At 53.3% G+C, this 12,998-nt stretch overlaps 1 protein-coding gene across 1 annotated transcript in view; it reads right to left on the bottom strand.

Moving 5' to 3' along the window:
* The window catches only part of MCAT (malonyl-CoA-acyl carrier protein transacylase), a 43,529-nt gene that overhangs the window by 1,635 nt on the left and 28,896 nt on the right, over positions 1–12,998 (bottom strand). Inside the window, exon 5 of the transcript XR_009543308.1 lies at positions 6,130–6,346. The gene's annotated coding sequence lies outside the window, so the exon portion shown is untranslated. The remainder of the gene's footprint in view (positions 1–6,129; positions 6,347–12,998) is intronic.

Below are 12,998 nucleotides of genomic sequence, written 5' to 3'. Positions count from 1 at the left end.
CCCTGGGCCCTTGCTGCGTGAGGCCAGAAGGCCAGAACCAAGATCCAGACCGAGCATCCGCTAGGGACTGAGTAAGGGACTGGACACTGGAGCCCAGCTCTGGTTCTGTCACACCCATTTCTGGCCCCAGGGTGAGGGTGGGGGGAGGGGAGCTGCCTGGCCTGGGGCCAAAGGGGTAGAGTCCCTGTGGGCTCAGAAATGGGTGAAAAGGGGGCTTCCCTGGTGGCGCAGTGGTTAAGAATCCACCTGCCAGTGCAGGGGACACGGGTTCGAGCCCTGGTCCGGGAAGATCCCACATGCTGTGGAGCAACTAAGCCTGTGCGCCACAACTGCTGAGCCTGTGCTCTAGAGCCCGCGAGCCACAACTACTGAGCCTGTGTGCCAAAACTACTGAAGTCCGTGCACCTAGAGCCCGTGCTCCACAACAAGAAAAGGCACCGCAATGAGAAGCCCATGCGCCGCAACAAAGAGTAGCCCCTGCTCGCCGCAATCAGAGAAAGCCTGCGTGCAGCAACGAAGACCCAACACAGCCAAAAATAAAAATAAATTAATTAAAAAAAAAAAGAAATGGGTGAAAAGGGAATTCCCTGGTGGTCCAGTGGTTAGGACTCCATGCTCTCACTGCCGAGGGTCTGGGTTCAATCCCTGATTGGGGAACTAAGATCCCATAAATTGCACAGTATGGCCAAAAAAATAAAAGGGTGAGAACAGACCCTCTTGGGAAAACCCGTCAGGAATAGCATCTTTCTTGATACTGTGGTTGCCCAAGAGTGGGTTTGAGCTCTGTTTAGAAGGCAGCACCAGCATTAGAAAACAAAATTGTCATTATCATTTGAAAGATAATTACGGGGCCCTTACCCCAAGCTTGGCTTCAGTGGGACAAACACAGGTCCCTTGGGGGAGAGGGACCATTAGCGCATAAGCGAATAAGTACTTATGTACTATTTGTGGACAAGAAATACACACAGGCCCTGTGGGGCCAGTGATTTCTGACCTCTGCAACCTGTTCCGGCTTCCTCCATTTCACTCCTTTGTCTATAAGTTTCTCCTGTCACTTCCTCTTTCTCTCTTCCCTTTTTTTTTTTTTTTTCCTCACTAGCATGGCTTGAGGGATCTTAGTTCCCCAACCAGGGATCGAACCCGTGTCCCCTGCAGTGGAAGCGCAGAGTCTTAACCACTGGACCACCAGGGAAGTCCCATCTCTCCTCCCTTTTTTTCAAAATCGGTGGTGAGTCTACTCTGGGCCAGGCCCCTTGTGGACTTGTCCTTCCCCTCACCCTCCGCCACGCTGCTCCCCACTCAGGCAGAAAAGACAACCCCAAGCACCTTGGTTTCGCATCTCATGCCTGTGTCCCAGGCCTGGCCCTGAATGCCCTGTGGTCCTGTCCAGAAGCCCGGGCTGCGGGGCCAGGGCCCAGGCTCCCCACCCAGCCCCCAAGCCAGGGATGGCACAGGGTAGCTGAAAGAGGGGTAAATCCGCAAGCAGGTGGCGGGGGACACATGGCTGCTTCAGGCTTCAGCCTTGTCCCAGCTACACGCCCCAGGGGGCTCATGGACCCAGCAGAGGGAGGAGAGAATCCCCAGGGCTTTGAGGCTGAGAGGGAGTTCAGAGGTCAGAATGCCTGTCACCGCACAAAGTGGACACACAGACAGCTTCTGGAAAGAGCCTTCCGTGCCCAGAGCCAGTGGGCGGGTGAGGGCAGCTCCTCAGAGAAAAGCCACCTGGGCTGGGGCGGCACTTCTGCAGGGCCCAGCTCTCTTCTGAGCCCACGGGAGCTCTCCCTTGGTCTTCATGCTGGGCTCCCCCCCACTGTACCCCAGCCGGGGTCAGGTGTTCAGGCCTTCCGCCAGGTAGCGCTGAGTAGGTGTTCAGTCAGTGATGGAGGAAGGAGCCGCCCCACCACAGGCTGTGGCTTTGGACGCCTAACCTGGGGTGCTGGTGCGGGTCTCTCCTCTTTCAAATGGAGTTACTAGTAGATAACGAACCAGCTTGGGGGATGGGCGCTGCGAGGACTAATGCAGGGGAGGATGTTGAGGACAGTCCAGGCACAGAGGGCGGTTTCTATCATTACTGTTGTTGTTATTGTTATCCATCATTAATGAAAAATAGGCCCTCAGGTGAGGATCACATGCTGTGTGTGTGTGTGTGTGTGTGTGTGTGTGTGTGTGTGTGTGTGTGTGTTCACCCACAGCAGGACCCAGGTTTGGAGAGTTGGGATGAGGGTCTGGAAGGGAAGGGACTAGAGTCTAGACCTTCTCTACCAGACAGATCTCAGATTCCTGGGGAATCTGCCCTTCCCTCCCTCCCCACCCCTGCAAAAGGGCCCCAGCACAGACACAGAAGCCCCCGAGGGAGACTGGGCTGATCTTCCCAAGACTCAGGGTCCTGCACGCCCCCCATGCCCAGTGCCCAGTGCGGCTCAGGAGTCGAGCCCTTGCAGACATTCTTGCCTCAGCCTCCTCCATATGGCCCAGGCGAGGGCCACTGAAGGATGGAGGGAGCTGGCAGGTGCCAGAGGGATTTGAGCCCAGGTCTGCGGGACTCTGCATCTGGGGCTCTTTCTTCCATAGTAGCTGGCGGCAGGGGGACTGTGGACAGACAGTTCTGTGAACTATGGAGGCTGAGAAGTGGGGATACAGGTAAGGGAGGCTCAGGGAACCCACTTATGGGGCCGACCAGGACCAGTCCCCTGCGTGTCCCCACTGCCTGCCTGTGTCTGCTCGTCTCTGTGCCCCATGGAAGGTGACCAGTAAGGACTGGGAAGAAAAGGCCTGAATCTTGATCCTTTTCTTCAGGTCTGAGCTCGGGTCTACAGGCTGCTTTCTGGGCCTCGGTTTCACATCCCGTAGTGTCTGTGCACGTGCCCTTGCAGCACTGTCACTGGAATTCAACAAACTGTGTAAGGCGCACGGACCCGAATTTATTTTATTTATTTATTTTTAAAAAATATTTATTTCTTTCTCCTTTCTTTCTTTCTCTCCCTCTCTCTCTCTCTTTCTCTCCCTCTCTCTCTCTCTCTGCACTGGGTCTTAGTCACGGCACCCAGGATCTTCATTGCTGCGGCATGCGGGTTTCTTAGTTGCAGCATGCCTGCAGGATCTAGTTACCCGACCAGGGATTGAACCTGGGCCCCCTGCATTGGGAATGCGGAGTCTTACCCACTGGACCACCAGGGAAGTCCGCGGACCCGAATGCAATATGCCCTCGTCCCTCCCTTCAGCCCAGTACACCACACGCTTTACCCCCACTCCCCGAAACTCTACTGCTGGCCGCTGTTTATAGACGGAGGGTGTGGGGAGGAAAACATCTGGAGGTGGCCAACAGGGAGGGCTGGTGCTGGTAAGGAGGTCATAGAAAAGTTCCTGCCAATGAATTAAGCTACCCAGCCTCCCATGGGAACATGAGAACGGAAGCCCCGTTCACACCAGGGTCTCCGCATCGTCCCTCTGTGGCCTTGGAGGCTGACACCGTTATCCCTGTTCAGCACAGACGGAACCTGAGGCTCATGGAGGCAAGGAGGCTGGCCCAGGCCCCGCAGTTCTCCTGGGGCCCACATGGACCTGGGCCACGTCCCATAGAAAATGTGCAAGGACATTCTGGCCCAGGCAGACATTTGGTCCTGAAAGGGCTGCACTAGGTTTCATTTCTTCCCTCAGATCCAACAATCCCACCCTCAAAGGCACTGGGGTGTCAGAGGACTCAGACCTCTACGCCATTGGCTGAATAGTTTTTCCCAGTTCCAACCACTCCTCTAGACACTGAGTCCCCTGAGGGCAGGGGCTTTGGACACCCTCTGTTGTCCCCAGAGTCATGCTGCCCAGGGGAGATGCTAAGATTCCAGTTGGGAATGAACGAATGAGGGACCTTGAAGCTGGACGTCAGTCACACCTGAGTTCAAACTGGAGTTTTATGGTAGACCCGGCCTGTTGCTGAGCCTGTCACCTTGCTCGTCTGGGAACTGGGCTCATAAAACACGCTTCCCCAGATTATAGAAAAAAGAAATAAATGCTGCAAGGGCTTCACAGGCTGTGCACGCCAGCCCAGCACAGGCAGCTAAGCATCTGTTTCCAACCTCGACCAGGTTCCAAGCCGGGGCCTCCTCTCCAGAATTCTCCTTCCCCTGAAGCACATTCGACTCACTGACGGCTCAGCCCAGTCCTTGTGGGGACGAGTATGTCCTGCCACCTGGCGGGGCTGGCAGCTCCCTCCCTTCCGAGGCCAAGGGCCAGAATAGCCTTTTCTGTCAAACGCCCACACTTCAGCTTTCCGATCTCCACACCTTTGCTCATGCTATCCCCTCCTCCCAGAATATCCTTATGTGAAAAACCTGGGTCAGAGAACACATGCATCTGTCATGTTTTGAGACGCTGACCAAGCTGCCCTCCTAAGAGGCGGCATCCAAGTGTATTCCCAAGAAGACAGGGTCCCCACAGCTTTGCCAGCGCTGTGTGCTATCAAAGGCTTAGATGTTGGACAGTATCGTTATTGCTTTATTTGCACTTCTTCTGTTATTAGTGGGGATATGGGAATACATACACTTCCTCAGAAAAAAGGACAAGTCTTCAGATTTTTTTTTTTTTGCCTCACATTATGGCTTGCGAGATCTTAGCTCCCTGCCCAGGGGTTGAACCTGTATCCACGGCAGTGAAAGCACAAAGTCTTAATCACTGGACTGCCAGGGAGTTCCGCGGAAGAACTTTAAATACAAGGAAATTGTTTCCTGGAAATTCCTTAGCAGTCCAGCGGTTAGGACTCCACGCTCTCACTGCCAAGAACCCAGGTTCCATCCCTGGTCGGGGAACTAAAATCCCACAAGCCGCACAGCACAGTGAGGCCAAAAAAAAAAAGAAAAGAAAAGAAAAGAAAGAAAGAAATGATTTCCTGTGAGAGAAACCATCCCCAAATGCTGTCTCCCAGGTCCTCCTTGCTCTTCCAGGCAGGAGAAGGGGAGTTGAGAGAGTGGTAATTAACAGTCATGAGACAGGGAAACCCAGGGCCTGGAATGAGAAACTGGCTCCTGAGGCGGGTGCACCATTTCACCTGCCTGGCCTCAGTTTCCTCCTCTGTAAAGTGGGACCTTCAGTTCTTAGCCTGGAGGGTTGTTGTGAAGGTGAAACGGTATGGCGAAGGGGAAATTCACTTATCTGTGAAACAGATGGCTACTGAGGGCCCAGCATGTGGGGTACACAGCCTCCCGTCTCGGGGTACAGACCAGGTCTTCCTAGGGGCTTCCTCCCCCAGAGCAGAGGTGTGGACAGCAGCTGCCGCTGACACCATGGCCAGCCGTCCCTGCTGAGTGCCGGCTGAGGGAGCTGCTGGGGCTGCTGTTATTGTTTTGAAAAAATCTGCTATCATGCTGATAAACTCCGCTGTCAGAAGGGATGTTATTTCTGGGTGAAAGGAGATTCTGCAGGACTGGGGCTCCTTCCTGCCGGCACCCACGTGGGCCTCGTCCCTCCCGCCAGACCCAACTTGAGCGATAACCTGGGGCCTTGAGTCTGCTCCTGGCAGAGGACGGTGGTGGCCGTCACTGCAGGATGTCCACAGCCTGCTGTCCAGGGCCTCTACAATGCTTCAGGAGCAGATATCACCCCCTCCCTGACCCCGGATTCCTGGAATTGTCTGACCGAGTGGAGGCTGTTCTCTGTCCCCCTGACAGGTTGCATGAGATTAGGTTATTTTGGTCACACGGGCCATTTAGTCTTTTGGCCCTAGCGCGTGTCTATTAAACTGTCGTGGCTCTGAGCTGAGCGACCTGGCTGGTTAAGCCTCATAATCTGCTCTGAAACGTGCTGGTTCTGTTTTCAATTGCGATAGTCCCCTTGTCACCAGCGCTGGCCCCTCTGGCTCCACCGCGGGCTCAGCCTGCCAAGCACCGCTGGGAGCTGTAGAACTGGGTCTTGATTAAAATCCTCGCTCTTGGCTGTCTCGGGTCTGATCATTGTGCTTTGTAGTATCAAGTTTTCATTCACGTACCCAAAAGTGCACAAATCAGAAGCATTCACCTCAGTGCATATCTACAGGTGCAGGTACCCCTGCGACCACCATGCATATCAGTCCAGAAAGTTCCCTCATGCCCCTTTCCAGTCAATACCCATCCCACCTCGAGAGGTGCCCACTAGTCTCACCTCCATCCTGTAGATTAGTTTCGCCTGTTCTTGAACTTCATGTAAATGGATTCATACGGTATGTTCTCTCTTGTGTCTGGCTTCTTTCACTGTTAAAAAGTTACTGTTTTGGGAATTCCCTGGCGGTCCAGTGGTTAGGACTCGACGATTTCACTGCCGAGGGCGCGGGTTCGATCCCTGGTTGGGGAACTAAGATACCGTAAGCCGCACGGCAAGGCTAAAAATTAAAAAAAAAAAGTTACTGTTTTATGACCAGAAACATAATACATGTTTATGGCAAAAGTTACAAGTAATGTACAAGAGAAAGAAAAGACCAGTGAGTGATCTCCACACCTGTTACCCAACCTTGACCTTCTAGTGTGTTCCTTACAGAACTTTCAAGGCAAATGAAGAATACTCTTCTACGTAAATCAATTCACATTATACTTATTCTACAACGTTTTTATCTCCTTTAACACAGCACAGGTACAGATGTCTTTCCGTGTTAGTCTACCTCAGACTTTCACGTTATATTCGTTAGAAACGAGTCCCCAGGGAATTCCCTGGTGGTCTGGTGATTAAGACTCTGTGCTTCCACTGCGGAGGGCACGGGTTCGATCCCTGGTTGGGGAACTAAGATCCTGCAAGCTGTGTGGTGTGGCCAAAAAAAAAAAAAAAGAAGAGTCCCCAGATCTGACCCACATTCAAGGAGAACAGAGCTGCCATCAGCTGAGACGGGGAGACTGTGGGAGAGGTAAGTTTGGGGGAGACGAGTTTAATTTGGCTGCATTGGCCTGAAGTGCCTCTTACATATCAGGAAGGGAGATGGAGAAGCTTCTGTGAAGTCTACTGGCTGCCCACTTCTGTTCTCCACTGCTTTCCTGGGGGCCTTAGCCATCTGCTTCCAGGCCCCTTGGTCCCCGCTCCTGGTGGCGCTCTGCTCCTGGCCGGCTGTGGCCTCCCTCCAAGGCCGGAGGCTCTCCTGCATCAGGCGCCCCCGCCAGCTCCTCGAGTTCAGAGGCCCTCTGAGCTGGCCGGAGGCTAGAAGGGGCCCAGGAGGTCAGCTGCCTGGAGCTTGGGCGGCGCTGCTGGCCTTGGGCCAGCTCATTACAAGGGGTTTGCAACAAGCAGAAAATTTTAAGGGACCAGAGGGGCAGAAATTCATCTGCCTATTCATGGCTGTGAGGAGGCACCTGCCAAAGCTTTGGGGGGGAATTGAGTCCCGCCAAAGAGGTGGCTGGGGTAACTCTCTTCTCTGGGTTTCCAAGATGTTATTCAAGCTGCCAAGAACCAGCCTTGACTTTCAAAAATCATCTTAGTGCCACTGATTCTTGTCCCCAGGGGCCTCCCCAGGTGGCACCCAGGGACCCCACCCCACTCCGATGACTTCCTCTCCATCTCCACTGGCCCTCGGCCGGAGACCCACCACACAGCAGGCGCCAGTCCTTGGCCTTGACCTCGGTCACCCCCGCAGTCCCTGGGAGTTCTCGGAGAGGCAGAGTGCCCTCAGCTGTCACACAGCCTGGACTCCGGACCCTGAAGCCTGGGGTCCTCGTGGCTACACCGGTCACACAGCCTTGCCTGGCCCTGTGTAGAGTCAGTCTACACCTGCCTGGCAGCAAGTCTAGGCAGGGCTGGCCTGATCCAGGTCTCTGAACCCAATGCCCAGGGGAAACTGAGCCGTGCAAAGGTTCAACTCCCCCGCTCGGGACCACCATCACCAGACTCCGAGAGGGACCAACCCCCATGGGCTCCTTGTGAATCCCCCCACCTTCCCTCACAGCTCCAGGGACAACCGTGTAAATGTGCATCCTCACCCCCTACCTGGGGTCCTACAAGGAGAAGCCTCACCCTCCCCTCACACGCCTTGCTAAAGAAGAGAAGGAGGCTGTGAGCAATTTTAAAATGTTGTTCATAAAGCAGAAACTAACACACCACTGTAAAGCAATTATACCCCAATAAAGATGTTAAAAAAAAAAAATGTCGTTCAAGGGGGAGAACTGTCTACGCGTCTGAAAATCGAGGGAGGGACAGAGGGAGGAAACAGACCAAAAATAGACGAGCGTGTTGGCCGCAGAATGCTCACCCTCACGCATTCACTTGCTCTGCAGGTATCTACGGAGCACCTACTACAGGAGCTGCGAACAAGCCAAGTCTGGCTTAGTCTCAGTGGGGGGCAGGGAGCCAGGCAATAGACAAGTAAACAGGTAAATACATATGCAAAGAGCAGAAGGTGCTGTGAAGGAAGATACAGCGAGGGGGGAAGAAGGGGAGCAGTAGCCCCACCAACCACTGGGGGACCGGAAGAACAGTCATGATGTATGAGTTGGGTGTCACCGTCCCCGTTCCCCAGAAAGTGAGGGAAAGTGGAGCTCTGATGCATTAGGCCAGGGAAGGGAAGGTCCCATCTCTCATCCCTCAGCAACCACACCTCTCTACCCTGCAGCTCAGCTGGCCTCTCTGAGCCTCAGTCTTCTTACCTGTAAAATGGGGATGTAATAAGGTTCCCAGAGGCTTCACAACAGCTCTGTCCACAGAGGGCCTCACTAACTGGAGGACAGTGAGTATGGCTGGGTGTGGAACACAAAATAAAGGAGGCGGAGCTTTGGGGGAGGGGCAACCTGGGCACTGTTATCAGTTGGATGGAGGCTGGGGCATTCCGTTCAGGAGCCCTGGGCATTCTCAGAGACTCCGAGGCATCATTTTCCCTCTAATACCTCCCCACGTGGCTGCCAGATTCCAATTCCCAAAGGTCTATTCCCTCTTCTGCTCAGAGGCCTTCCATGGCTCCCAGGTACCCACAGGGCAATAAGGCCAAACCCATTTTTCTGTTCCAGTTGGAATCCAGCCCCTTTCCAGGGTGCCCTCAAATACCTCCTCCTCCAGGAAGCCTTTCCTGATATGCTTGCCTCCTCTCTAGGATCCCAGCTCTTAGTTTTCCCTCTCCTGAGCTCCTGTACTTCCTGCCTAAGGCCCACTGTGAACTCTATCCTGGTTCTGTCTCACTTGGAGCAAAAGGCGCTTGCTGCTGTCTCTGGCTCAGCTCTGGCCTGGGACGAGACCAAACATACTTTTCTTCCTCTTCTTGGAATAAAAAGTGATGTATTTCTGATACTAGCATAAGTTAATGTACTTCTGTATAGAAAACCGGGAAGATACAGAAGAACACAAGGCCAAACATTAAACTGCCTATCATCCTTATGCCCAGAGATGAGCACTATTTCCATTTTGCAGGGCTGTATTTCCTTCCAGACTTTTCTATATGGATTTTTTTTTTAATGTGGGATTGTACTGGACACACTGATCTCTAAAGTGTATTTCATTTAATAAATGACGCATCTCCAAGATACAGTTTCTTTTGTGAATATGTCAAACTCTTCACCAGTTCTTTTTTTTTTTTTTTTTTTTTAATTTGACTGCACTGCACGGCTTGCAGGATCTTAGTTCACTGACCGGGGATTGAACCCACACCCTCGGAAGTGAAAGCATGGAGTCCTAACCATTGGACTGACAGGGAATTCCCTCAAACTCTTCAGTAGTTTTTAATCCCTGTCTGCAATAAGAGCCTCTGGGTTTACCCATCACCTACTGGGTACCAGGCATCACGCTGAGGGCTTCCTGTAGGTTCATCCTCACAGCAGCCCTGGGAGGTGGGAAATTTCACAGAGGATGGGACTGAGGCTCAGAGAGGCCCAAGCACTTACCTGACGCCACGCGAGTTTTAGGTGGCAGAGTTGGGATTCTAACTCAGGGCTGTGTGGCCCCGAAGTCCCAGCCCTCACCCACCAGGCTGCAGGTTCCCTCCCCAGAAAATGCTTTTACCCCAATTGCCATTTTGTTTCACTTCGGGGGGTTCACAGACCCCCAAATCAGACAGGTCAGAGAGACCTGGGTTCGAGCCCCAGCCCTGCAATCTCTTGGCTGTGTGGTCACGGACCTCTTAGGACCCATCTCCGAGGCTCGGTTTCTTCATCCGTGAAGTGAGGAGATCTACCCTTCAGGAGGCCACGCAGGGTACCTGAACTCACCCAGGCAACACGCCCAGCCCACCAGGCTCTCAACAGCCTCTTGTCCTGGGAAGGTATCCCCACAAGGTGTCCACCAGGTGGGCGTGGGTGGAATGTCACCGTGAGGTTGCTCTAGCTCCTGGCAAGAAGCTCAGGCCCAGCTCAGGAGAGAACCTCGAAGTCCTTTGATGGGTCCCTCCCTGTCAAAGCTGGAGGATTTTCCAGGTAAGGTGTCCCAAGGCTGGGACAATAGTCTGGGATGGCACGTGGAAAGACGCCATTTCAAACCTGCTCTGGCGTCTGGCTCCACAGGTGGGTCCTGGATGCCAAGGCCAGCACTTGGCAAACATGCTTGGCCAGCCCTCTCCCTGGGGCTCCCACCTGCCTTCTCCTCCCCTCCTGGGCCTTGGAGGAATGTTCTCATCTCTCTGCAAGGCGTCCTCACTTCTCTCAAGCCTTTGCAGGAAGGTTGCGTCCTCACCGAGGCTTCCCTTGACACCCTGGTTAAAAGACCCACCCCGCCCCCACTCTTCACACACTGCCTGGCTTTACTCTCCCTCCTTGAGCGCATGCTGTGTGCCCAGCTGCCCAGAGCTCTATTCTCCTGTCACTGGTTTCTCCTCCACTGTTTCCCCCACTTGGATGTGGGCCCTGTATTAATGCCATGAATGTGTCGTCTCTAGATCCCCATCACCTACCCCCCTGCCTGGCATATGGTAGGTGTCAATATTTGTTAAATGAATGATCAAAGAAAGTCACAGTAAGGACAAAACTCAACCCTAAGTTGGAGCAGAGGGTCTGCTGGGTCATGGATCCCTGAACTGCGGAGAGACATGGTCATGGCCTCAGCAGCAGGGGCTTGCCTGGGGCTCGGAGAATCCGGAGGCTCCAGAGCAGGCAGCTCTTCAGGAAGGAGGCCCCCAGGGAAGGAAGGGACTGCCCACGGGATCGTGGTGTTTTCTGACAGCAGCATCCACAGCCTGATGGCCCTGGGACAGGCCAGCAAATCCCGATGGGGAAGGGGAAGGTGAGGCCCAGGAGGTTTGGAGGCCAGACATGGAGGGTGGAAAGGACACTGCAGCAGGAGTAGGGAGACCCAGGCTTCAATCTGCTTCTGCTGCTTAAGGGCTGGGTGGTCTCCAGCAAGTGGCTGGCCTCCTTTTTCAGAGCCTCAGTTTCCTGATCTGTAAAATGGGTCCACAATGTCTCTCTTGCCTGTACATGGACCCTTTGTGGGTATACGGGTGTCTGTAACATGGGACAGTGGTAAGAATTATAGGTGATAATAGAAAGTGCTTAGCCCTGGGGTTGAGGGATCTGAGGAGAGCCTGGCAGCTCCTATTGTTATTGTTACTGCTATTATCATTTGCCATCTAATCTCTTCTGGACTGATAGGAAGGCAAGGCCTTCTACAGGCTCAATTCCCATCCAAAAGGCTTTTCTTCCTCCTGTCCGTTTGATCTGCATATTATTTGGGGACCTTGCAAGGCAAATATTTTCACCCACCCCCCCCCCTTGGGCACTTCTATCCCCCATCTGTCCCTAAACTGTCCTCCTTCCTCCAGCTGTTCCGCTAATGTTTACTGAATGCCTACTCTGTACCTGGCACCATGGCTTCAGCCTTGAGATCCCTCTGGAAGCATTCTTACACACATAGATGAGACCATGCCATTGCTTCCCCTCTGAGTTTGTTTTCTCATCTGAAGAGTTGCTTTTGGAGAGAGGCCCCTATTTTGGAGGGCTCCTCCCTCCGCCTGTAAAGCACCCTGTGGCTATTAGCAGCCCAGGGAAATCCAGGCTTTGTAGGGCTTGGAGTCAATGTGATTTGGGAGGCCCTCAAAGAAAGGATTACAAAATCAGAAGAGGCCAGAAGAGAGGGTGGGAGGGGCCTTGAAGCTTAAACTCTGCTGGGAGTTTACTAAACATTTGATGATTATCTCCTCTGATCCTCCCTATAACCCTATAGGGTGGTGGTGGGGGGGAGGGGGCATGCCGTCATCCCATCTCACAGATGAGAACAATGAAGGAAAAATCCGTAAAAGTGTCATCACTCCAGAGGTGGGAAGAAGGGGTGAGGGGATCTCCAACAGGTAGCAAATGGCAGAACTAAGGCGAGGGGAGCTCCCCGGACCCTGCTGTTTCTCTGTTCCAATAGGCAGCAGGACTGAGGTAAACAAGCTTTGTTTTGTTCCTGGGACAACAGCTACTTTGTAACCCCAGTGCTCTGCTCTGCATTCCTCTACCTCAACACACCCCAGCAATAACAGGTTGGGGACTCGAGACCCTACACCTCCTTAGCCCACCCCAGGGCTGGGTACCACCCTGCCTGGACCTTTTCTGATTTCTCCTCCCTCCCCCGAGGCTTTGGGGGCCCTTCTCTGCCACTCATCTCCCCCTAAGCCCAGGAGGGCCAGGGCAGGGCGGGCTGCCCCCACTATGGCGATGGGAATGAAGGTGTGATGAATGGTGCAGCTGGAAGGATGCGGGGTGGGAAGGCGTGGGGCAGGAAGACCCCAGGCTTTGGTAGAATGCTGCTGATGCTGTTTCTACAGAAGTTTGAGTCTTAGTTTTCACATTTGTGAAATAGGCTTAAAAACACCTGACGCCTGATGGTTGCCAGGACCCGGGGGAGGGAGGAATGGGGAGTTACTTTTTAGTGGTATACAGTTTGTTTTGAAAGATGGAGAGTTATGGAGGTGGATGCCAACATTATGAATGTATTTAATACCCGTGAACAGTACACTTAAAAATAGTAAAGATGGCAAATTTTGCTATGTGCATTTTACCACAGTTTAAAAAATTGAAGAAAAAAAAAAACAAACGAAACCTAACTCCTGAAGCTGCCAGCACTAAGAGCGCCAATATTTGAACGCTGAATTCATG

Source organism: Lagenorhynchus albirostris, chromosome 11, assembly GCF_949774975.1.
Source record: "Lagenorhynchus albirostris chromosome 11, mLagAlb1.1, whole genome shotgun sequence".
Classification (NCBI taxonomy): Eukaryota; Metazoa; Chordata; class Mammalia; order Artiodactyla; family Delphinidae; genus Lagenorhynchus; species Lagenorhynchus albirostris.
This window is presented reverse-complemented; position numbering and strand designations above follow the sequence as displayed.